Source organism: Nelumbo lutea, chromosome 7, assembly GCF_056320005.1.
Source record: "Nelumbo lutea isolate HS-2025 chromosome 7, American lotus-T2T, whole genome shotgun sequence".
Classification (NCBI taxonomy): domain Eukaryota; kingdom Viridiplantae; phylum Streptophyta; class Magnoliopsida; order Proteales; family Nelumbonaceae; genus Nelumbo; species Nelumbo lutea.
Genome location: NC_142690.1, coordinates 49,464,296 through 49,487,821, shown reverse-complemented (window position 1 = coordinate 49,487,821; position 23,526 = coordinate 49,464,296). Strand labels below are relative to the sequence as shown.

At 36.4% G+C, this 23,526-nt stretch overlaps 1 non-coding gene and 1 pseudogene across 1 annotated transcript; one reads left to right on the top strand and one right to left on the bottom strand.

The window, feature by feature from the left end:
• Positions 1–13,188: 13,188 nt before the first annotated feature.
• LOC148846320 (zinc finger BED domain-containing protein RICESLEEPER 2-like) lies at positions 13,189–18,677 on the top strand (annotated as a pseudogene).
• A 4,492-nt stretch (positions 18,678–23,169) lies between these two features.
• On the bottom strand, positions 23,170–23,275 carry LOC148846319 (small nucleolar RNA R71). Its single transcript, XR_016102699.1, has one exon. It is a non-coding gene; the product is annotated as a small nucleolar RNA R71 (small nucleolar RNA).
• Positions 23,276–23,526: the final 251 nt, after the last annotated feature.

Sequence of the window (23,526 nt, the reverse complement as noted above, 5' to 3'; positions counted from 1 at the left end):
AGCCTGATCAAAGGGTTGTTGTATGGCTACTAACCTTGTGGCGAATGCCTTATGCTTCTTTCAATTTCCCATTCATTTTCAACCTTTTTCAGCCAAAAAAGTTAGTTTTTGGCTCATGGACTAAGTCTAGAATCAATCTAGATTCATTATAGGAGCTATTACCCTCTAAAATTTGAATTTTAGAGCCAAAGGTGGGGAGGAGGGTGGTGAAGGTGGAACCTCTAGCTCTTGTCTAGGTTCAAACCATAACTATCTCTACAAATAGGGGATTTGCTAAATCCTTGGATACACATGTTTAATTATTCACAAGCGGTCTTTGTGCAGCTTCCTACAAGTGTGGAAGAGAAACTTCTTCTTTTCTTTTCTTAGGAAGTTGAGGGTCTTCTTTGTAGCTTAAGCTTGTGGTTGGGTTCATGGTCTAGTTCACAAAAGGTCTAAGCTCGTGGAGTCTCTATTTGCAATTTCAACCTTGAGAGTTATGAATTAATCATTTTATGTAAGTGTTCCATTCCCTCTTAAGTTGGTTTAATACTTGTCTGTGCATTTGTTTTAGGGAGCTAAAATTCCCTTTCCCATTTTCATGCCGGAGCAGAAAGGCATGGGAGACTAGGAAAGGGGTCAGCTCCATAGTATTGATTGGTCGCCGGTTTAACTACTTCGATGTTATTCTTATTCTTAAATCCTGCCAGGTTGCTAATATGCATCTTGATTATGATATCTCTTGGCAAGCCCATCCTATTAGAATTACTTTTACCTTTATTATGTTATTGATATAAAAACATGCCAAGTAGAATTGCATTTAGGCATGTAGTCTAGGGCATAATTTTTTTGGGGACTTATGAGGAATTTGATGCTTTTTCGTAAGACCTCTCTAGTGGGTTCTTGAACATGACCAAGCTATCCCCTTCTGTCTAATAGGTTTATAGTTTAGAATGCATATTAACAATTCTAAGGCTTGGGAGAATGAAAGAGGCTGAGGTTTCAACCCTGGGCAAGTGTGGTGCCTAATTCCGAAGTTAATTTGGTTAGAACCAATTAGCTTTGGAGTCACTTAGGCTATGTTTAGTTGTGATACAAACACCACATCAGGGTAAAAATGTGTCCCCGGTTCAACTTAGCAGTCACTTGTTTGATGTGGAAATATGTATGTAAACTGATGGAAACATACAATTATGTTAAAGTTTCCATTGACAATAGGTACAAAGTTTACTTCAAAAAAAGAAAAAAAAAATCAAAGTAAAGTTTGCTTGCATCGAGGTTGAGGTAAACAAGCTACCTATTTGATCTCATTGACCTCCAACCTGTTGACCCCTATTTGTTTTGATGATAAAAATTTCATTGAGAGTACTAACAATGTATCTAGTGTGCAACAAATCTTTAGTAACCTTCTCTACGGTAAAAGAGTATTAAAGCTAGAATTAATGGTACAAAAGATGAAGTGGGAGCTCTACTGAGGCTATGTATCTCAGTGATCAACAAGATTAAACTTGGTGCAATCAACCTTGGAAACCCTAAACTTTAATAGGTTTAATTTTTATGCTTTTCTAATATTAAATAAAGGATAAAAATCAGATGTTGAAAGCCAATGCTAGAGTTTTTTAAAATTTTGGATAAAAATCCAAGGTTTCTAAGTCTTGGATCGTCTATCAGGCAAGTTTGCCATAATTATGAGACATAGTTGACTATCCCAAACAACATAGTCGAGTAATTGTTACGGCTGATGTGTAAAGTGCCAGGATTGTAAAGAGTAGTCAAATACCCTAAAAAGCATAGTTGACTAACTTTGACAACCAAGGCATGCAAAGTGCCTTATTTGATAGGATGAGTTGACTACTATACATAGAAAAGTATAGTTGATTACCCCAAACAAACTGAGTTCAAATTTTACCAATTAACCAAGAGAGAAAAAACATCCCTCCCTTCATCAAGTGGTTGATTAGAAAAAATTGATAGTAAAGTGCTTCAAAGAAATTTGATTGATTGAAAACTCTAATGGCTATTGCCATATTTGGAAAGCCTTCTAACATGTTGGGAAAATTTTATTAATAAAAAAGAAAAATCCCTCCAATTACTAAAAGATGGTCACATGCTCTCAAATCCTCTATAAATAGAGGAGTTGAACTTGATTCAAGGAAAAGAGAAAAAAGCAAGAGATTTGACTCAAAACTTGTGACCTCTATTAAGGTGTTATTGTCACCTCTATTAAGTCCAACTACAATGTTTTGTAGGAAGTCGAAAGCCTTATTGGTTTAGGTTGGGTTGGCACTTGTAAAGTCCACTTTGGTTCAAGTATTGTAAGCATCTGTGAAGTCCCCTTGATTGTAAAGGCCTTGCTAACGTTTGGGAAGTCTAATCGGTTATTGGAAATCCTCGGTCGTGGTTTGAGGTAGAGGACATAGGAGGGCTATCTCGACCTCTATAGAAATCTTGTGTTCCTTGTATTTGTTTATTTTTCTTCCAAGTTTTGTAGTTTATTATCTTTGCAAATATTATCATAACTATAATAACTTGATCCCTTGAGATCTTATAGATCTTGTTTTATTTTATTCTTTTTATTTCCATATGCAAGATAGAAGGCCATTTAGTGCAGTTATTGAGCTACTAACTCACTAACATTATTGATTGCACTAACTCTTTGGTTTAATAGTTTTGGGTCTTCTGTTGTTACTAACATTTTTCACTACTAACTATTATTCTAACTGCTTTGCTTCTATTGTTATAGTTGTTGTACTTATTTTTCATTTATTTTTCAATTGTGTTTACAATTTTTGCAGTTAGATTTGTCCTTGAGGCTTTGGTAGCAGTTAACAACAGCTTGAATCTCAAGTTGATTCAATTTGAATATTTTGTTCCTATGTCAACTATCAGATTGTAATTTGTAATGGGTCCTTCTCTTTTCTATTGTTATAAATTTATTCTTCATTTACTTTTAGTTGCTCCTTTACATTTCAATACTTATCTACTTTTAATGTTTATTTGTTTAAGTGTAGAACTACTAACCTGATAGAAGATTGGAATTCTTCGTTGTTATATTTATTTGTTAGCTAGGATCATCCTGTTAGTAATCTTTATTATTATTGTTCCTATTTATTGACTGCTAACCCCTGCAACTCCAACTGAGGTTGTTAATGGATCGGTTTTGGGTTGGACTCTATCCAAATCAAATTCAATTTTGATGAACGGGCTGATATGACATGGAATTGGACCAATCTAAACTTAATGGCCCAAAGTTTTTATTGGATTGGATTGAACCTGGTCCATCCATAATCGGTTTATATTAGATTGGGTCGGATTGAATCAATATCCAGTCCATTGATAGAAGATAAGAATACTAGTGTCAATGGACCAAGTTTGGATTAGAATGAATCCAAATCAAAACCAATTTGTATAGATTAAAAGCAGGTCTAGACGTTGAATTGGACTAGTCCAAAATGGTCCACATTATTCATTGGATTGAGTTGGAGAAATGGTCCACAATATTCATCGGATTGGGCTGGACTTGGTCCATTTGTATTGTACCAGAATGGATTGGACCAAATCCAGTCTAACTGACACCCTTGCTCTTGCTACTATATTGTTTGATTGTTTATGTAGCTACAAAATTCTAGTTTGAGAGTTAGGTTAATCTAAGAGTGACATCTTGATTAACTGCTAAATCAAACTCACTAAGCCTCTATTCTTCTGCATCTTGATCTTCATTGTCAAGAAGCCTTAGCTTAAGTTTAAGAGAAAAGGGTTTTGAGCTTGATTGATTTACAGTCAAAGAATTCATATTTTAATTCAAGATTACTTTTTTAAAACTCTACTCAATTCATCCCCTCTTAGTTAAGACCATCGGTCCCAACACAATCATCCTGCACCTAAATGGTCATGTACAACATCTCTAGTGAGTCACCTTATATTGTTCTCTTTGGATCTCTGAGTAAAATAAGGTATGCGCACGATCCTTCTTCATCTCAGCAATTTCCATTTTATGGTGAACTAAAAATGTCATTCTTTGGTATTCCATGAGTTACCTATGGAGAAATACTAAGGCTCCATTTGCTTTTTGATAAGTTGCTTATCCAGGTAAATGCAATTACTTCGGTAAGTTTTGTTGGAACGGGTGGCCATAGGCCCTCGATTTGGAATCCTCAACGTGTAAGAGAATCCACTAGCCATATAAAAAGCCACACGTTGATGGAGTAGCTTAATAATATCATCCCTGTGGACACACTACAACACACACCAATTACAGTTTTTATTATATGTTATTAATTATTTTCTAGAAAAAATAAATTTGTTTTCTATAAACTGTTTTTGACTTGTTCACAGGGTGGTTATTGGGTCTAAGTTGGATCCATTTCAGCCTTTGACTAAGTCAGCAAGAGGATGTTTGGTTTAGAATGGGCTGAGTGATCATGTGGTTTAAAACCATGATCATTGAGATACTTGTCTCAATCCGAAGGGGTAGAACAAGATTAATGTTGGTGAGTTTATCCTTGATAACGGCTCTTATTTCCTCTTTCATAGGAGAGACGGTGTGGCAATTACCTATAAAAGGGAATGTGTAGAAGTCACAAGAACGCTGACTAAATATCCTCTTTATTGGAAGGCTATCAAAACCTCCAAAAAGTTCTGCCCAATTCGGATTGTATTATCAGCTTTGTGAAGTCCAAGGTTGTGTTCAAGTGTTACTGGATCCATCAAGAAAAGTGGAGTTACTCTTTGTTTGCAGAATCTTATTTGCATTTTATTTTGTCACTATTGTGTTATTGTTTTCCAAGTTTTCCCTAGGAAATACTTACCTGGGTAAGTGCATTTATCCATGTTCTTTTTTTCTTAGGCAAACAAGGCAATGATCATTTTATCCGTAAAAGTCTATTATTAAAAGGGGCATTTTTGTCCCATTCAAGTGTTGGAAACTTTCCCCCTAGGTGGAAAAGTTATTTACTCACCTAGGAAATGGGGTAAGTGATACACAGGAAAATAAAATTTCCCTGGTCCCCACATAAATCTGAAAAAAAGAACATGGGATTTTTGGTCAATGGGAACCAAAATCCTTTTAACCAACTTTCCTCCCTTTTAAAATCCCCCCAAAAAAAATGTCCCTTAAACTCAACAATGTCTCACCTATTCCAGATCAATTTTCAGGTATTACCGGTTGCTATTCTCCTAATGGAAGATTCGATAAGTGATATCCTGACTCTATTAAAACAACCATGGCTGCAGTAGTTGGGTTCCAACACTTTTTTTTTTTTTTTCTATTTCTGGTTCAAAGATTGCTCCGCTTTAGTAAACGAGACTTAGGTGAGAGAGTTCCTTGCACACTCACTTAAAAATAGGAAGCTAGTTGATGTACTCATAGGCATCGTCTCAGTCTTTGTCACCGATGATTGCAATAGGCTAGTAGAGGAAGATAGCACATTGGCCGACAGTCTAAGGTAATATATACATTTGATTATAGAGATTTCATTCTATCGAAGGTAACAAACACATTTGAGTAGAGAAAACCGGTTTGGGGTCACAAGGCAAGTCTAAACTGGAGATTTTACTCTCTCTTGCTATGAAATATAATGGATCCGTGCCCTATTTTCCTAAAAGTTGGTGAAACTATTTGGTAGAATTTAGTAGATTTCAAATAAGTTTTGTCATTAGATATGTTAATTAATAAGGGAAGCAAAATTAACTCAGTAAGAGTTCAATCTTTTTCTGATTCTATTTTTAATTAATGGAGTCTAATCTTCTTTTGGTTTTAATAAAGTTTAGGGGTTTAATGGAATTGGATCATATTTTGATTTTAAACAAGGTAAATGGTTAGAATGTCCTCGGTACATGTGCAAATTGAATTTGCTTCAATTTAAACAATAAAACACTCACAGTTTTGCATTCAAATTTACATCATTCATGTCCAAACTAAATGAATGCATTTGGATCTTGAAATTCAATCCCAGTTTGCATTCAACTGAACCGTTCAAACACACTTATGTAACATACATTTTTGCATTTGCATATAAACCAAATGTAGAAAAGATTTTCAAAATCCCCCATTTCTTATTTCTACATATTTTTCTTAATTTTTTATTCAAAAATCAGGTGGCAACTCCTACTCCCCTCTTATGGCCCTACGCCTTTGAACCAACTAGCACAGATAGTGCCTTCATTGGGGACATTTAGAGATTATATTCAAAAAGTTTCTCATGCTTCAGATTATGTTTATGTACATTTATGAACACAATATGTGGAATGAAAGGGGAGAAACACCAATTTTCTTTTAGAATAAGATTCTTGGGTATCTTTACTCTTGGTGCTTCTTGGCTTGAAACGAAAATATGTAAAACAGCCGAGAGAAGAGTTTTTTCAACTCAGCCTATGTTATAAAGACAATAAAGAAGGTAGAATGGAATTTATCGATAATCACTTTCCAAACTGAACTTGCAGTGTTGTGATGTTGTTGCAGAAACTTGGAATTGGGAATTGCAGGGAGAAGGAGGGCTGAGTTGAGCCACTTGGTCACTCTCCTTAAAACCGCATTTGCCCCCTATGGTGCAGCCGAGTGATTGCAAATTGGTTGCCAAGATAAAACAACCCACAGGCTAGTAGTAGGTGTGCACTCGCTTACCAGACCTCCGCAAACCATAGAAGACTGATGTTTAGACATGTAGAGAAGATAGAGGGTCAAAAATTGATTGATAAAAACTAGGTCATCCAACACTCCTTTGATAGAGTATTCTCAAATTCGAATGGACACAAAGGTGTCCTTTCAGACAGAAGCCTCTTCAGAACAGTGCACCTGTTCGAAGAGGCACAGAGAGGAAGAGATACAAACAAGGAAAGAGAAAACGTTTTAAAACATTAAGTTTGAAATTCGAACAGACATCTATTTGAATGGACACAAAACCGTTTAATTCGAAAATCAAATCCGGTTAAAAGCAAAAAGTGATTCGGTGTAACATGCATGCATACACGTACACGTACTTGTACTCGCACCCACACCTGCGCCCTCGCCCATGCCCCAACCCGGCCCGGCTTGGCTCGACATGGCATGCACGTGTAAAAAGCACCCCCAACCCTCCTCACATGCATGGAATATCTATAGTGCTATCCTCCTATGGTTTCCTACCCATAGACAGGGCAAAACTACTAATACACTCTACTTTCACTCCTTTCCCAAGCAATGCGGGACAAGGAGTCTTCCCATGCACTCAAGGGTGGAAAGAGGAAAAGACAAAAACAAGAGAGGGAAGAGAGATTCTTGAAATTTTGAATCTCCCTCCAACGGCCTAGTAACTGTGTGGTTGTGGTTGATTCCTTCCACCATGCATGGTCCTATTAACCATGTGGCACATTGGCTTAATGAACAAAAGAAAGGAAAACAACAAGGGTTTTATCTTAGAGTTAGAAGAACACAAGGCACTCTACACAATAAGGACACACTTTCCAATAAGTTGGGTTGGGTTTATGAGTATCATTCCACAACTCATGACAATGTTGGTTATCAATTTATTTGGTGAGATTTCTCCATCTTCTCTTGTGATCCACTTATTAGCAAAGTTGTTTGTGATATCCAAGAGAGATTATTAATTACTCTTAATGTGTATGGCTTTCGTTGTTGCTGGAGAGATTATTGTACTATATTATTATTGTTGACAGTGGGATATAATTGGACTTTGGTCTCATGGTTTTTACCTTCAAATTGAGGGGTTTTTCATGTAATCTTGGTGTCTATTAATATTAGTAAATGTACACGTGGCAATTTCAAATGATAACAACAACAATAATTGTATATATATTGGTGATTTATTGCCTTTCAACCTAAAAAATTGTATCAAATCTTATTACTCTATAGCTTATACCAATATTTTTAATTTATTGTGCTAATTGAACTATTGCTTGCCTAAACACTGATTAGACTAATTGAATTGTTACTTGACCAAGATTTTAGGATAATTTTCTACCAAATTGCTTGTTTGTAAATAACCATTGACTTGGCCAACAACGTGGTGACCTAGCTAATCAAATCCTTCAATCATTTGATTTGTTTAGTAGGGTGATGGAATATACATTAATTTTCTCCTTTCATAATTTTTGCATTCCCATCATTTAACAAACATGAAAGTGGCTTCATTGCTAAGGCAGTTTTAAATTTTGTATTCCCTTTTTATCATTAATAAAAATTCTTCACATTATCATACGTAAAAACCGGTTTTGTTTCCAAGTTGATTTTGAATATATAAGTTTTTGTACTGTTAAAATTGTTATTTATGAATTTAATTAGTGAAATTTAATGATGAGAAACAAAAATACATTAAACATATGACCTAATGAGAGAGAATGGAAGTTAACATTAAATATGAGACTTAATGAGAGAGAATAGAATAAAACGAAAAATAGTATTTGTTAGCACCTGATTTTTGCTCGGTCCACTGCTTGAACCTCCAATTCACCCCAAGCACCCGATTAGACCCTTTCAACCTCTCCAAAACACCCAAAAACCTAGAAAGCCCAAATTTCACCCTGAGAGCCCTTAGATTTATTGTTAAACTTGCTCGATACCTATCCGATGGCCCAATCCACCCTCACTTACATCTCAACCAATAGATCAGACATAACCATTAGACCTGTGACATCCCAAAACACCTACCCATGAAATTTGAACCCAAGATTCCTTCGTTCATCCGTCCATCAAACAAAGATTTCATTTTGACCATTCTCACACCCACAACCCATATCCACTTGATCTGAATACACCTAAACCAATCTAACTTTTCCAATCAACTCAGAATGCCCAAAACCCCATCTTGTGAAATTTCATTAAAAAATACCCTCATTTACCCTTCTATCTAAAAAGATCCCATTTTGGCTAATCCACTAATCCACTGTTCACTGTCTCTCTCATTTGAACGCTGAACCAAAGCAGTGGCCACCTTTTCCTCTCAACACTGATCTTCCCCTCTTTTTCCCTTGCTCTCATTCTCTTTCTCTCTCTCTCTCTCTTTGATATTCTTCTTCTTCTTTTCCCTCCCTTTTACCTCTGCTCCCCACTTCGTTACTACTGCTGCAACTCTTTGTAATGGCATATCTGCACCCACAATGACAAAACCTAGTAAGATTTCCTGCTATGGACCTCTGTCCCATCTTTTTTCCTCTTCATTTCTATGTTCAAACACCTCTCCTTCCCCTACTCTCGATCTAAACTTCACCGTCACTGCTGCAACTTCCACAGTAGTGGTGATCTTCCTTCCATACGTCTCTCATTTTCTCATAACCTTCCATCATTCCTCCTTATCCTATCATTGTTTTCCCACTCTTTTCTTGATCCCCATCCCCTATTCTCTCTTTATTATATCTCTGCCCGAACCAATAATCATTATCGTTTGTGTTAGATAGTGTATGCCCTTAGCTCCAATCAGATTGATGTACTTATTGTCATTTATTATAAATGAATAAAGTGCATAATTGATTCATGTTGTTATGGTATGTTTCTGTGTAATACCCTTAAACAGGACACTTATGAGACTCGTGTTAGTTTAAAATCTTCATAACCATTGGATAGATGTACTTATTGCCATTTACTATAAATGAATAAAGTGCATAATTGATTCATGTTGTTATGGTATGTTTCTATGTAATACCCTTAAATTGGACACTTATGAGACTCGTGTTAGTTTAGAATCTTTACAGCCATTGGATAGATCTATGGAGATTTATCCTACCAAGGCTGACACTGATGTGCCATCAAGTTGGTCGGGGTGGCTTGTCTCAGCTGCTAGGGTGAGACCTGAGGTGCATACACTGTGGGTTTTCTTGAAACCCTGAACTGGACCAAATTCCAGTAATGCCTTGGACCTTGGAGATAGATGGGAAAAACTGGAATGTTACACCTGACCCCTAGACTCGATTATGGTATTACACTAGGTTATGGATTGGGCTATGTTTGATATGCCAATCAGTGAGATCCTTTACCAGGTCAAAACCTAAGTATGTTGGGGCAGTCCAAGAATTCACCTAAGTGGGTGATCATAGTGACAAGATCAGGCCCTTTATCAGACAAAGTGAATGTTCGGCGAAATGCACTCTCTTTGATGGAAACCTAAACTACCGATAGTGTGGATTTCAAATATGTTTGAAATTTGGTTTTGTAAAATATATTTATATAGAGGTATACTTATATATTATGGTTTCAAATTGGTTTGCAAAAGGTCTCAATTCCCGGGATCCATGTGAGTAGAGAGTGTAGCCCTATACCTTGCAGCCGAGAAAGAGGTCCTTTCTTGTCGGGCAATGTTTGATCATTATGGGCTGAGAGGTTAAGTGTAAGGCCATTGAGGGTAATACCTATGGGCTAATCTTGCATCTGCCCATAGTCCTTAGGTTTTCACAAGATGTCTCAACCCAAGGACCATTTAGTGTAAATGCTGGGCTCATTAAGAGCCCATGTTGATGGACTCAGGGGTTCACTGTGACGTAGGTTGGACTGAACCCATGTGGCTGATGTGTAGATCAATACTAGGGTCCCATGCCATACAAAGAGAACTAAACTAGCCAGCACTTAATGGGTTAAGTAAGCAATATGACTTGGTGGGCCTAAAGCCCATTTCGAACTGGGCTTAAATGGTTTAATTAAATTGGGCCAATTTTGGATTTATAATCTGACTAAGATTAGCAGTTGGATAAGATAGGTCTTATCAACTTGAGAGTCCAGATCTAAATACAAGATTTAGATTAGGAAATCTCATTCATAATAATAGGGGGCGAAATCCACAAAGAGAACACACTCCTCTCTACAGTCTTTTGTCTCCCTAAGTTCTTGGCACCATCCTGGTTCGTTCTCCACCTACTGGAGTGATCAAGAAGTGTTCTTGATAGTGTTTCTTGGTGAAGAAACAATCAGAAGTTGTGCTCACACCACCTTGCTCGATTCTTGGTGAAGAATCCCTGGTTCTTACTGAAGAACCATTCTTGCTGATCCTGCCTCAACATTCGCAATGTTATCTTTAGTGGAGGCAGATTTGGTATCATCTTTGGGCATGAACACCTACATTGTGAATTACTTTTGATTCCATATAGATATTTCCCTCTCCCTTCCTTTGGTTTCAGATCTGGTCCGGTTTTATTTCAAGAATAATCATTGAAAATGTAATTTTCTAAAATAGGGAATGCGATTCCCAAATGCAGTTAACGGAGTTTGAATCTAGTTTCTCCGTTTTGGTTGTTTCCTTGCGTCCATGTGTTAATTAGATTATAGTTTCTTTGTGCTCAATTATTTTAATAAGTTTAGTAATTGTTGGAATTCAGTTGGGTAGATTTATTGTTATTGTATTTTTCATTTGGTTAATTGATTGTTATTATGCTTGATTAGGATACCATGTGGGCCCCACCTTTCAGACCTAGGAGAGGGGTGCCTAACACCTTCCCTCTCCCATTTGAGTCTTACCCTGACTGGTTGGACTAGTGCCTTGGGCTTTGGAGTCATTATTTAGTAAAAATGATTTTGATGCTTTTCTCGAAGGTCCCATCACCTCCATTTCTTAATATGATGGGCGGCAACTCCATTTCTAGCCCAAGTGGTAAGTGAGCCCGGTTTTCCGATGCTCACAATATTCAATTTACAATTTATATCCTCATAATAGAGAGAGAGAGAGAGACCAAATTAAAAGAAAGGGGTATTTTAAGTCAAGAAAATTTTAAAAGCCAGAGATTTATTGCCACTCCTTATAGATTCCAAGTAATGAAATTCATCTACAAATCAGCATGTATAAAGCTCCAATTGTCTAGAGTAGTCAAATTTGTCCAACTAAATACTCCATGCAATTTCAAATACAACTCATTAAGTTCTGTAGTTTATAGTTATTTTTTTAGACACGTTGTGAGTTCTCAAAATAAAAAGAAATCAGAAATGTGTAGTTATTTAAGATGCATAAAAGAATTTCATTTATGTTCTCTTATACAATTCACTAGGAAGTTAACAATGGAGGGCTCGATTTGTCCTATTTTGATCTCATTTTAAACAATCAACAAAATACTTGATTTCCCTCAAATTCAAATACGAAAGTATTAACACAAAGGGAAAAAATACTTATTATAGATTTTCAAAAGTAAAGGTCACTAATTTGTAAAGCCTTTTCTAACTTATCCTACAATTGCTCCTTGCTTTCTCTTGGGCCTCAAAAGAATTGACTTTGAATTTTATCAATCTTTTTGAGGGTATGTTCATTTAAACAACACTTGAAATAAAAGAATTACATTTCCTTTTTTCTTTTTTTTTGGCTCCATGGTGCTACAAAATGAGGATGGCCCATATCCTAAACCCATAACCCCTAACCTAAGTGCATGTGGGACTTGATTCCATGTCTCTTAGCTTCAACTACCAATCGACCTTACCAACTGGACAATTGGCGCCTTGTAAAAAGAACCACATTCAAAATTTATTTGATAAGGATTTCTCTTTCATCTTTAAAAAGAGTTTTCAATTAATTTCCAACCCTATTTTTTCTTCTTAATTTTAGCTGTGATGTTTTTTGGAGCATTCTTATCAATTATGTCTTGAATAATTGGAGCACAAAAATATTTTTCTTTGCTTGTTGATATTGCTTGAATAATTTTTAATGCCTGTCTAGAATTTTTTTTAGAAAAAATTGACTTTTTGTAATGGATATTTCGGATGAGACCCTCTCAAACATCTTGAGACTAGCAAAAACTACTTATAAACCAATGGAAAAACTAACACAAAAAACCACTGTTTTAAAAACTGGACCGGATTGGATGATCAAATTGTTTGACCCAAGAACTGGTCATAATTTTAGGTCTTATTTTGGGTTGGACCACTTTTTATGAAAATACGTTGACTTTGCCAAAAAATTGCTGACCTAGGCGATCGAACTACTAACCATTCAACCAGCAAGAATGGAATGGGATTCCGATTCCGCCCAACCTAATAGTTAGAATCAAAGTAGCACATTCCGATTCTGATTCCAGATCCCTATTCCCGCGAACCAAATGGGGCCTAAGTTCACTTTTGGTTTATAGCAGAACTGAACTTTTCCTTGACTGGTATAATCATAGAGGGGGAAAGGGGGTTATGAGAAATGTGTTGTTACAATTTTGTGAATATTTATTTTCATTCTCATTTTCACCTTGGTTGAATATTTAGTCATTACAATTATGTATCTTATTCTTTTTGTTGTTTTTTGTCTTTCTGCATCAAGGATGAATGAACCTAGCAATGAAAATGCAAGCAATTCTGAAGATGTCAATGAAGCATCTATGGCATCAAGTTCAATCGAAGGAGGACTAGATCTAAAGCTTGGGAACACTTCAAAAAATATAAGATTGGATTCTGGGGAGGAGAAAGCTATTTGTATATATTGTGGAAAACAACATATGGGTGGAAGTAGTAAAGGCACAAGCCACTTGTTGAGTCATCTACCAAGATGTCCTAAAATGAAGGAAGTGTGCACTAGTAAACAACAAGCTGAAGTGGAGTTTAAATTTGACCATGATAGGAGTAGAATGGACTTAGCAAAGATGATAATGAAGCATGGGCATCCATTTAGCATAGTTGAAGAAGAATTTTTTCAGATATTTGTCAATAATCTTCAGCCATCATTTAGGTTTGTTTGTAGAAATACAATAAAGAATGATGTCATGAAGATTTACATGGATGAAAAGGAGAAGTTGCACAAATAATTTGATAGTTTGGATTATCGGATTAGCTTAACTACTGATATGTGGACTTTGGAATAGAATTTGGGGTATTGTTGTTTAATAGCACATTTTATATATGATGGGTGGGAGTTGAAGAAGAAGGTTATTGCATTTATGGTAGTTGAGTGTCCCCATGATGGAAACACTCTATATGAAGTTGTTATGGAGAGGTTCTTGACTTGGAACATTGATAAAAAAATATGTTCTATAATAGTTGACAATGCCTCTAACAATGATATTATGGTTAGGGAGCTTAGGAACCGGCTCTGTGTTAAAGGTTCGCTCTCATTGAATGGTGACCTATTTCATATGAGATATGCTGCTTACATATTGAACCTTATTATGCAAGATGGGTTGAGAGAAATATCACCGTTGTTGCATAAGATTCGAGAAAGTGCTAAATATGTAAGACTCACACCCCATAAGAAGCAAAAATTTGACAATACAAGAAGCCAAGAAAAAGTACAACATAAGAGAGGGATGGTTATTAATTGTCCAACGCGATGGAATTCTACATATGATATGTTGGATATAGCTTTAGAGTTGAAGGAAGCATTTTTTCAACTAGCCGAGTTCAACCATGACTATAAGAATCTACCATCTGATGAGGAATGGGAGATGGGGGCAGTGGTACGAGATTGTTTGCAAGTTTTTTACATCTATACAAAAAACTTTTCAAGTACTACTTCCCTAACCTCAAATGTATTTTTTCCTAATTTTTGCACAATCAAACTTTTATTGATTCAGTGGCTGGATAGTGAACATGAGTATGTTCATTCAATGGAAAATAGAATGAAGCAAAAATATGATAAATATTAGGATGAATGTTCTTTGGTGCTTGCGATTGTCATTGTACTCGTTCCTAGGTTCAAGATGAGATTGTAACGTATTACTACAATCTCATTTACAGAGAGACTGCTGAGAGACATGTTACAAGAGTTAGAGAGGCAATGAATGACCTATATTCAGAGTATGTGGGTTTTGATACAGAGGATAGGTCACTCGTATGCTCTAGTATTGCATCTTAGCCATTGAGGATTTGTGGTGTTTTAGATTTTTTGATCGGTTTTGATCGGTGGTTGACTGTAGAGCATCCGGAATGTTGTCTAGGGACTCAAAAGTTAGAGTTGGATCTTTATCTTGAAGAAAAACTATTTCCTAGAGGTGAAGAGTTTGATATTTTGAGATTCTGGCAAGTTGATGGTCTGAAGTTTCCGAAGCTCTCTAGATCAGCACGAGATATTTTGGCAATTCCAGTATCAACTGTAGTATCTAAGGGAACATTTAGTACTGAGAGTAGAATAGTGGATCAGTATCGTACTTCATTGCTTCCAGAAATAGTGGAGGCTCTAGTTTGTGGGCAAGACTGGTTAGAAGCTCCAACAACAAAAAGTAAGTTAAAAATTGGATCTTGAAGTAGTTGTTCTCTTTCCTATACATTTATGTTTACTTATATGTTTTAGTTTCTAATGTATGTTTTTGGTTGTGCATTATTATGTTTCAGAATTGGATCTTGAAGTCACTGCTACCTCTCCTATATGTGTGGCTTCTACAACTGACACTAACCTAACATGTAAGTTTTGACAAATGGTTTACAATTAGCTTATTTGATTTGCAAAGTGTTTGTGTTTATCTAATTTGACAAAGCAAACATTTTGTTTCATAACATTGGAGCATATGCCACACATCTAGGTTTGACATTTTTGCTTCATAGGTATTTTTTTCTTATAATATTTTTTTTATAAAATATTTGTTATAATATTTGGATTGGATTGGACCTAGTCCATTTGTAATGGTTCATAGTGGTCTAGGTTGGGTTGAAGTTTTGAACCAATGTCTAGTCTATTGATAAATGATAAGAGTGGGTCTGTGAGGTTGTCAATGGACCAGGTTTGGGTTGGACACAATCTGAATTAAAACCAAATTGAGGTTTTTGTCATGCATGTTATTTACAGTAGTGGATGGAATTTTTAATGAACTGTTGAAGGGGAATGGTGAAAGAAATATATTTTGAGGTTTTAGAGTGGGGATAGAAAACCAAGTACTGTCCCACTTGTAGTTCATGGATGGCACATTGATTCTGGAAGAAGTTAGGGGAATACAAGATGTGAGGGCTTTAAGGTAGATTCTAGAGATAGGGGAGAGGGTTACAGGTTTGAAAGTTAATTTAGGGAAATGTAAATTGGTGGGTTTGGAGAGGGGGATTCTAGAGGAGGCTGAAATTGTTTTGGGGTGTGAAATTCAAGAGTGCCTGAGATACTTGGGTCTTCCATTGGGGGCAAATCCTAGAGAGTCAGACTTTTCTGTTGGGAGGCTGTGCTAACCAAATACCTGTGAAGGGTTCCAAAGAAAATGCAACTTCTGTATTCCAGATTAACAGTAGTGGTGATGGACTGAACCAGCTGAAGTGGCTGACTTGTTCAAAGTAGTGGTGATGGACTGCAGCACTCGGAGACTTTCCTAGAGTAAAAGATTAAAAAGAAGAAAAAAAGGAAAAAAAACAAAAAAAAAAAGAAAAGTTTATTTTGAAATGTCGGTTTTAATTTGGTGCTCCAGATTAATAGGCTTTACACACATGGTCATCATTTAGGCTGACCCTTGTTCATCAAATTGTTTCATGAACAGGATTTGGACTGTTAGGATCCCAAACACGTGCACATCATTCAGCTTGATTGATGCCCGAATCAAGAAATTCAAATGGTGAGGACTGAGGAGAAATATGAGTGAGAAATTTGTGAAAATAATGCTTGAATTCTCAGTGGATTGGTGTGGACGTGGCTCTAGTGTTTTCTTTATTTGTGAGTGATCTTTCTAATGGGGTCCTCCATCTATGTCTATATGGTATTGTGTAATTGTTTCACTAGAGGCAACGTGGTCCTCCATCTATGTCTATATGCACATAATAACAAAATTGATTTGTTCCTGTAAATGTTATTAGGTTTGGTTAATTCTTACTGGGAGGAGAGTAGGATTAGGAAGAGGAGGAGGATGGTCCTTCATCTGAATAAATGGAATAGGAGCTGGGAGAGGGAGGGAGAGGGAGAGGGAGAGGTCCCCTATCAGTTGATATATAGTCATAGATAGCCTTTATCTTTAATGGACTTTGATGTGTAAACTTGTGATATTTTTGTTTATCTCGAGATTCGTTCATCTTCTCCCTTGGATGTCTGTGTCATGTTTACAGATATACTGTGACTGTATAGCAGAATATTGATTAGGTCAAGCAGGGATAGCTAGCTAGAGGTGGGGAACTGGCCGGGAATGCCATGATCATCACCATGGATTTGGGGCATTTTGATTGAGAGAGGTTAATTAGGAAGGGGGATTAGTTCAGTAAAACAGAGGTGTTCAAATTGAATTGTTTTGGGTATAGGTAAGATCCAAATGGATACTTAATATCCTAAGTGTCTTATCCAAAAGTAAGACATTCACTTAAAGGTAACAGATTTTTTTTTTCTGTTATCTTGTCACAAAATTCATTTAGATACTACACTATATATTCTTGAATCTCCAAATTATTCTTCCCGAAAAGATTTTATTATTCTAATTGTTTCAATGATAGGATATGCATATCAGTATTTTTCCCAAAATAAATGCCTTCTCTTCTTTCCTTTGTTTTTTCTTTGAGTAAAAAGAATAGTGCTTTAAGCCTCCAATTGGTTTACCAGTAAATAGGAAACAGGAAGTTGGGATAAAGTTCTTTAAGTAATTCTGTGGAATTCCCAAGGAAAAGTTCTTAGCCAAATTTGTGAAATTTCTTAATAACATACCCTCAACTTTATACTTCTCTCTCTCATTTTCTATCAAACCAAACACAGCCTAAAGGAAATTTAGTTGTCAATGGTATTTGGTAACCAAATAATCTTTAATACCACATTAACTTGTGTGCCTTGTTGAATGTGAAGAAACGAGAAATAAGATCGATATGGACATCTGGATTAATGTTTTTACATTCCAAGGAAACAGGTCTGTGTGTTGGGGTATGTTTTAATCCTTTTCGTTTGTAGGGGGAAAGAGAGAGAAAAAGAGGAGGGAGGCTGCCGGACTGGTTCAGCGGCCACAGTTACTCCTCTCTGGTTGGTGTTCATAGGCAAATTAAATGAACAGTAAAGCTCCACCTCCACAACATTAAGGGTAATTTGGTCCTTATAAATATTTAATGGTCCATCTGGACAACTTGTGTTCATGGCCACTAACGATGACCTGACAGAAGGTGAATTTTGGATAGCAAAATATCTCTAACAGGTGGCTCCTCGGATGTTTTGAAAAGTTGTGAGTTTAAGAGAAATGTTAAAAACTCATGTTGAGTTTTGGACAATATCCCTTCCAGCAGTCTTGAAAGCTAATTCATCTATGGAATGATGAAAAGGAGGAAAATAAATTTTGTTTAATTAGAGACAAGACATTAAATCCCACTCCACTGCTTCAAGAGATAGTTAAAATATAACCATCTGTAGAAGCAAGTAGCTATTGACAAAAACAAGCATGCATCTTATTCTTATAAGCAGAGGGGCAAAGTAACATCAGGACTTGTTTTTGGTAGTGGAATAACATCATGATGCAGATTATAACCAGGCTGGATTCTTCAAAGGAGAAACATCTAGGCTATAGATTCCTTTTTCTCTGCCCTGCCTACTCATCTTTTATCCACCAAAAGTGTCCTAATAGTGGACCAATACCATTCTAGTTTGTTCTTGACCTCAGACCAATACATGTCAGCTGTAAATAAATCAAGGTCATCTTGGTTTCTTCTGAAGATGGATGCATCATTTTTTTTCATGGATTTCAAGGTTAAGTGCATTAAAATTACCATTTGATGATGTGCTTGCTGTCGATGGTTGGAAATGGCAGGTGCTGGAATGTGGAATGTGGACCAGGACCTAGAGCTTAGGGCACATAACCATCGGAGCATGCCGTTAGCATTCCTTTATATGGAAAATACTACATCAACTTCTTTTGGGTGGTTTGGAGAACGGTTTATGTGGTTTTAGAATTTTTATTCTCTGGTAGCAGTTGTTCATCCATCCTCTTGATCGTACTTGATCAAATGGAGATGGAATTTTTTGGTGTTTGATTTTCTGAGGAAAATAATGACAGGGAGTGTTGATCAAAAGAGGAGTGAGTAACATGGTCTTGTTGATCAGATGCAGTAATTTCTTTGAAAAGAATGTTAATTACATACAATAATTTCTACCTGGAATATATGGTTGATACAGTAATTTTTTGTTTTTTATATTTTGTGACAAAATTTAATATATTTCTATAACTTTTTCACATTTACTGGGTTTTCAAGTATTTTTTGAATATTCATTTAGTTTGGATCGGGTTGGTCCCAATCCAATTCGTTTGCATTTCAAATGGATTGGATCCAATCCAGTTTGTATAGATTCAAATTGAATTTGGTCTAGTCCATTTGTAAATGGACCAACGTTGGATCGGATTGGACTGGACCAAATCCAGTCTGATTGACACCCCTAACTATAGATTTACATTTCAAAGAAGGAATTGTAACTCTTAAAGATTGTTTTTATGTGCCGAATTTGAGAAGAAATTTGATTTCTGTTTTAAAATTGTGCATGGATGGTTATTCTATTTTGTTTAGTAATGTGATTACTATTAAATGGAATAATAAATTCCTTACTTACAGAGAACTTAAGAATGGTCTCTATATTCTCTATCCTTCTTTTCAAACCAACCTAACCAAAACTACGTCGGAATTAATCCCCAAGAAAAGAACACGTGAAACAGTTAATCTTATGTGCCTGTGGCATTATCGACTTGGTCACATTAACATAGATCGTATCACAAGGTTGGTAAAGGATGGTCATTTGGATTTTCTAACTATAGAAGATTTTCCAAACTGTGAACCTTGCCTTCAGGGTAAGATGACGAAACGACCATTTACAAGTAAGTCTGAAAGATCTACTAGCATGCTTGACCTAATACATACTGATATACATGGTCCCCTAAATGTTAGGACACGTAACCAACACGTTTATTTTATAACATTTAATGATGATCATTCACAGTATGGTTACGTGTACCTAATGAGACATAAACCTAAAACCTTTAAATGTTCAAAGAGTTCACGCAAGAGGTCAAAAAATAGTTAGGGAGATAGATCAAAACCCTTTGATAAGATCGAGGAGGTGAATATCTATCTGACGAATTCAGTGACTACTTAAGGGACAATGGGATTGTTTCACAGTTATCTCCTCCTGTTACACCACAATTAAATGGTGTGTCAAAGAGGAGAAATTGGACTTTATTGGATATGGTCCAATCACTTCTTGTACACTTGGAAATACCTACATCCTTTTGGGGGTATGCACTAGAGACTACGATATATGTACTGAACCAGGTTCCAACCAAATCCGTTCCTAAGACTCCATATGAGCTATGGACTGGTAAGAAACCAAATGTAAGGCACTTGAAGATTTAGGGTTGTCCAGTGATAACTTTGTATTTTGATGCCCTAAGGGCATCATTTTAGGGGTATTTTAAACCTTAGACTAACTAATATGTACCCTTTTTTTTTTTGTTAAATTCAATGTTATGACCTCTAAGGGTCCTTGTGCAAATTGTAGGAAAAAACTAGGAAATTTATAGAGTTTTCTGCTGATTTTGGGAAGTTGGTGAGAATTCCAATTGAGAGAGGGATGTTAATATGAAAAACTGAGCATAGGAGGGCACCTCCTATCTGCTAAACATAGAAAGGAACCCCTCCTACTGTATTAACATACTCCCCTCTCCTTAGCTAACCCTAGGGCACCTTCCCACTCATTCTTTTCACCTCTAACAAACCCTAGCCATCTCTAACTAATAAATCTTCACCGTCCTCCCTAACATCTAATCTCAACCATTCAAGCGTTAACAACCTCTCCTACCCTTAGTTCTTCACCTTGCAATCTCCACCCTCCATTCCAAGGCGCCATCTCTTTAGCATTCTAACCCTATGGCGCCACCTAACTCCTAATCTCCACCATTCAACCCTAGGAGCTTAAATCCCAACCCTCCATACTTATAGGCGCCCTCTCCTTTTTCACTCTAGCTATAGAATCCCTCTAGTTTAATCCTAACCCTCCATTCCTAAACCCTAGGGGTGTCTATTTTCTGCATAAACCCACTAGCCACCCCTCTCTTTCTCTCTAATCTCAGTTTTGTCCACCATTCTCTATAAAAAGGACCCCCAGGGCTCTAGAAAATGGTTTGGTCAATTTACCCAATTCACAAGGCTAAGCTTTCTTGAGGAGTTCAAGGGTTATAGAAGGGAAGGATGCCAAGATCATTTTAGGAGGGGTTCTTGGAAGCAACTTAGCCAATCTACAACTACTCCCACTGGATTTGATCAGCCATCCCTTTCGTTTTCTTTATTTTCTTTTATGTTATTTTTATTCTAGCAATCTTTTAGATTTAATTTCTATTTGTTTGTGTGTTTTGCAGATCTGAATTTGTCCGGTTCAAGGCTAAGGTGTCTCGAGGGATTCAAGGGCTGAATGGAGGGAGAAAGCGTGTATTTCGTCTTCCCGAATAGCTACAGCCACTGGATCCGAATTTTGGATTATTTTTATTTGTTTTTTTATTGATTTCAATGTTCTTTAATTTCTAAATTTTAATTATTGCCTTGTTCCATTCAAAACATTTAATTCAACATTAATAAATTTTATGTTCTTATTTTCTACCAATCCCATATCTATTTTTCTTTTCCTTGTGCAAAACGAAAATAATAATTTTTATTCTTGCTTCCCTGTGGGTTCGACCCCTTCCTCACAACGTACTACGTTGTTTAAGGTTATGCAAGGATTGGAAAAATTTACAAATCTCTAAACTGGTTCCACGGGTGTTTGACGATGCATCCTGGGTGCAACAAGTTTTTGGCGTTGTTGCCAGGGAAGCAACGGATTAAAAATTTTATTTCTTTGTTTCAGAACCATTTACATTATTTTTTTTTTATTTTGTTAGTTTTCTGATCATTGGAAATAAAACTCTCATAATTCTTCTTTGTTTTCACAGGACGTAGCAGCCGAATGTGGGGTGCCGGAATATTGTCGAACTGTGCACACAACAAAAAAAAGAAAAAATTGGGTAGTGATTCAGGTGTTATCATCCCAACTTATTTATGAGTTTTCTTTTTATTTTCGAATTTATCTTTGTAGATTAGTGTTTTCGAATCTTTGGTTATTTATTTTTATTTTCATTTCTTAATAGATTTGACTATATTTTTTTTAGGATTATTTTTTTCTTTTGTTTTGTCTTTAGATCTAGTTAGTTATCTGTTTATTTCTTTATTCGCATGAGTTTTATTTTTTATTTTTTTCATTTCAGAATTAATTTTTCCTGTATTTTTTTCGTGTCTTAATTTTTCTTGCTTGGCATGATTTTAGTTTGAAGAATAGTGATTTCTATTGTCTTTTATTTCTTATTTCAGCAGACGCGATCTCATTTTTAGGATTAATAGTTGTGTTTTCCTGTTAATCCATTTAAGGGCAATCCAATTTAAATAAGATAAGGTGGGGATTTCATCACCCTTCCTTGGCCCAAAAACCACCACCCTTTCATGTGCGGTTCACCCTAAACCTTTAATTTAAAATTTGGATAGCAAGATCCTTTAGGAAGCCCCACACATTTGGTTCAAAAGTGTGCTGAATTTTAGGAAAACTTGTAATTACTTTCCATAGCTGGTGGTTGGTGTCTAAGGAAAGAGGTTAACCAGCTAAGCCTAAGCGGTTTTTGTGGTTACTTAATTAGGTCCTTGTGAGAGGAAGGGGAGCCTCCCACATCCCTACCTCTTACCTAGCTAACCAAAGGAAGTGGTGTAATTCCATGTGAATTTGAGAGGATTCACATTAGTTGAACCACTAGTTTAGGAAACCTTAGGTCAACCCCTAGGCCGTGTGTGAAATGCTTGCATTTTTTTTTTAAATTTAAAAATTCAAATTTGAATTTAAATTTCAAAACCTAAATTTGAATTTAAATTTCAAATTTCAAAAAAGAAGAAAAAGGGACTTCTTTGGGAAGAAGATCCTTGAGGAGAGAAATAGTAGAACCCATACCTGAGATAGAGAGGTGCCTCCATCCCTCCATCACCAGCAATGCAACCAAATGGCCGGGATCGATGATGAGCAGCCTAGAAAGCTGAAGGAGTATTTCACTCCGACCCAATATAACCCTTCATCCTACATACAATTGCTGGATACCCAAGCCTTGTCGTAGGAGATTAAATCAAGCACAATCTAGATGCTCCCCTCTTTCTACAAGAACCCGAGTGAGGACCCGTACAAACACATAGATGAATTTATGAAAATTTGTTCCACTGTAAGGATCCAAAACTTTAATGATGATGCCCTTAGATTAACTCTTTTCCCCTTCTCCTTGAAAGACAAGGCCAAGCATGGGTTGGGAACTATAGGGAGACTTATTAGAACTTGGGCAGAAATGTAGCAAGAATTCCTTAGAAAGTTCTACCCTATAGGACGGACCAACACCATGAGAAGAGCCATCACTAGATTCACCCAAACACTGGTGAACAAATTGATGAGTCCTGGGAGAGAATAAAAGGGTTGTTGAGAAAGTGCCCACACCATGGCCTGTCCAAGCGGCAATTTGTCGAAGCGTTCTATGAAGGTTTGACTGATCAATACAGGCAAATGGTAAATGCATGCTGTAGGGGGCATTTATGAGTAAAAGTGAGGATGAAGCGTATGCTCTTTTTGAAACATTGAGTGAAAATTCCATCAACAATGCATCATTATATTCCTATGAAAGGTCGGTGGGACCCTCAAAGAGGGCAGGTCATTACGAAGTCAGGAATAGTATAGAGCCTGAGGCAAGAATGGACCT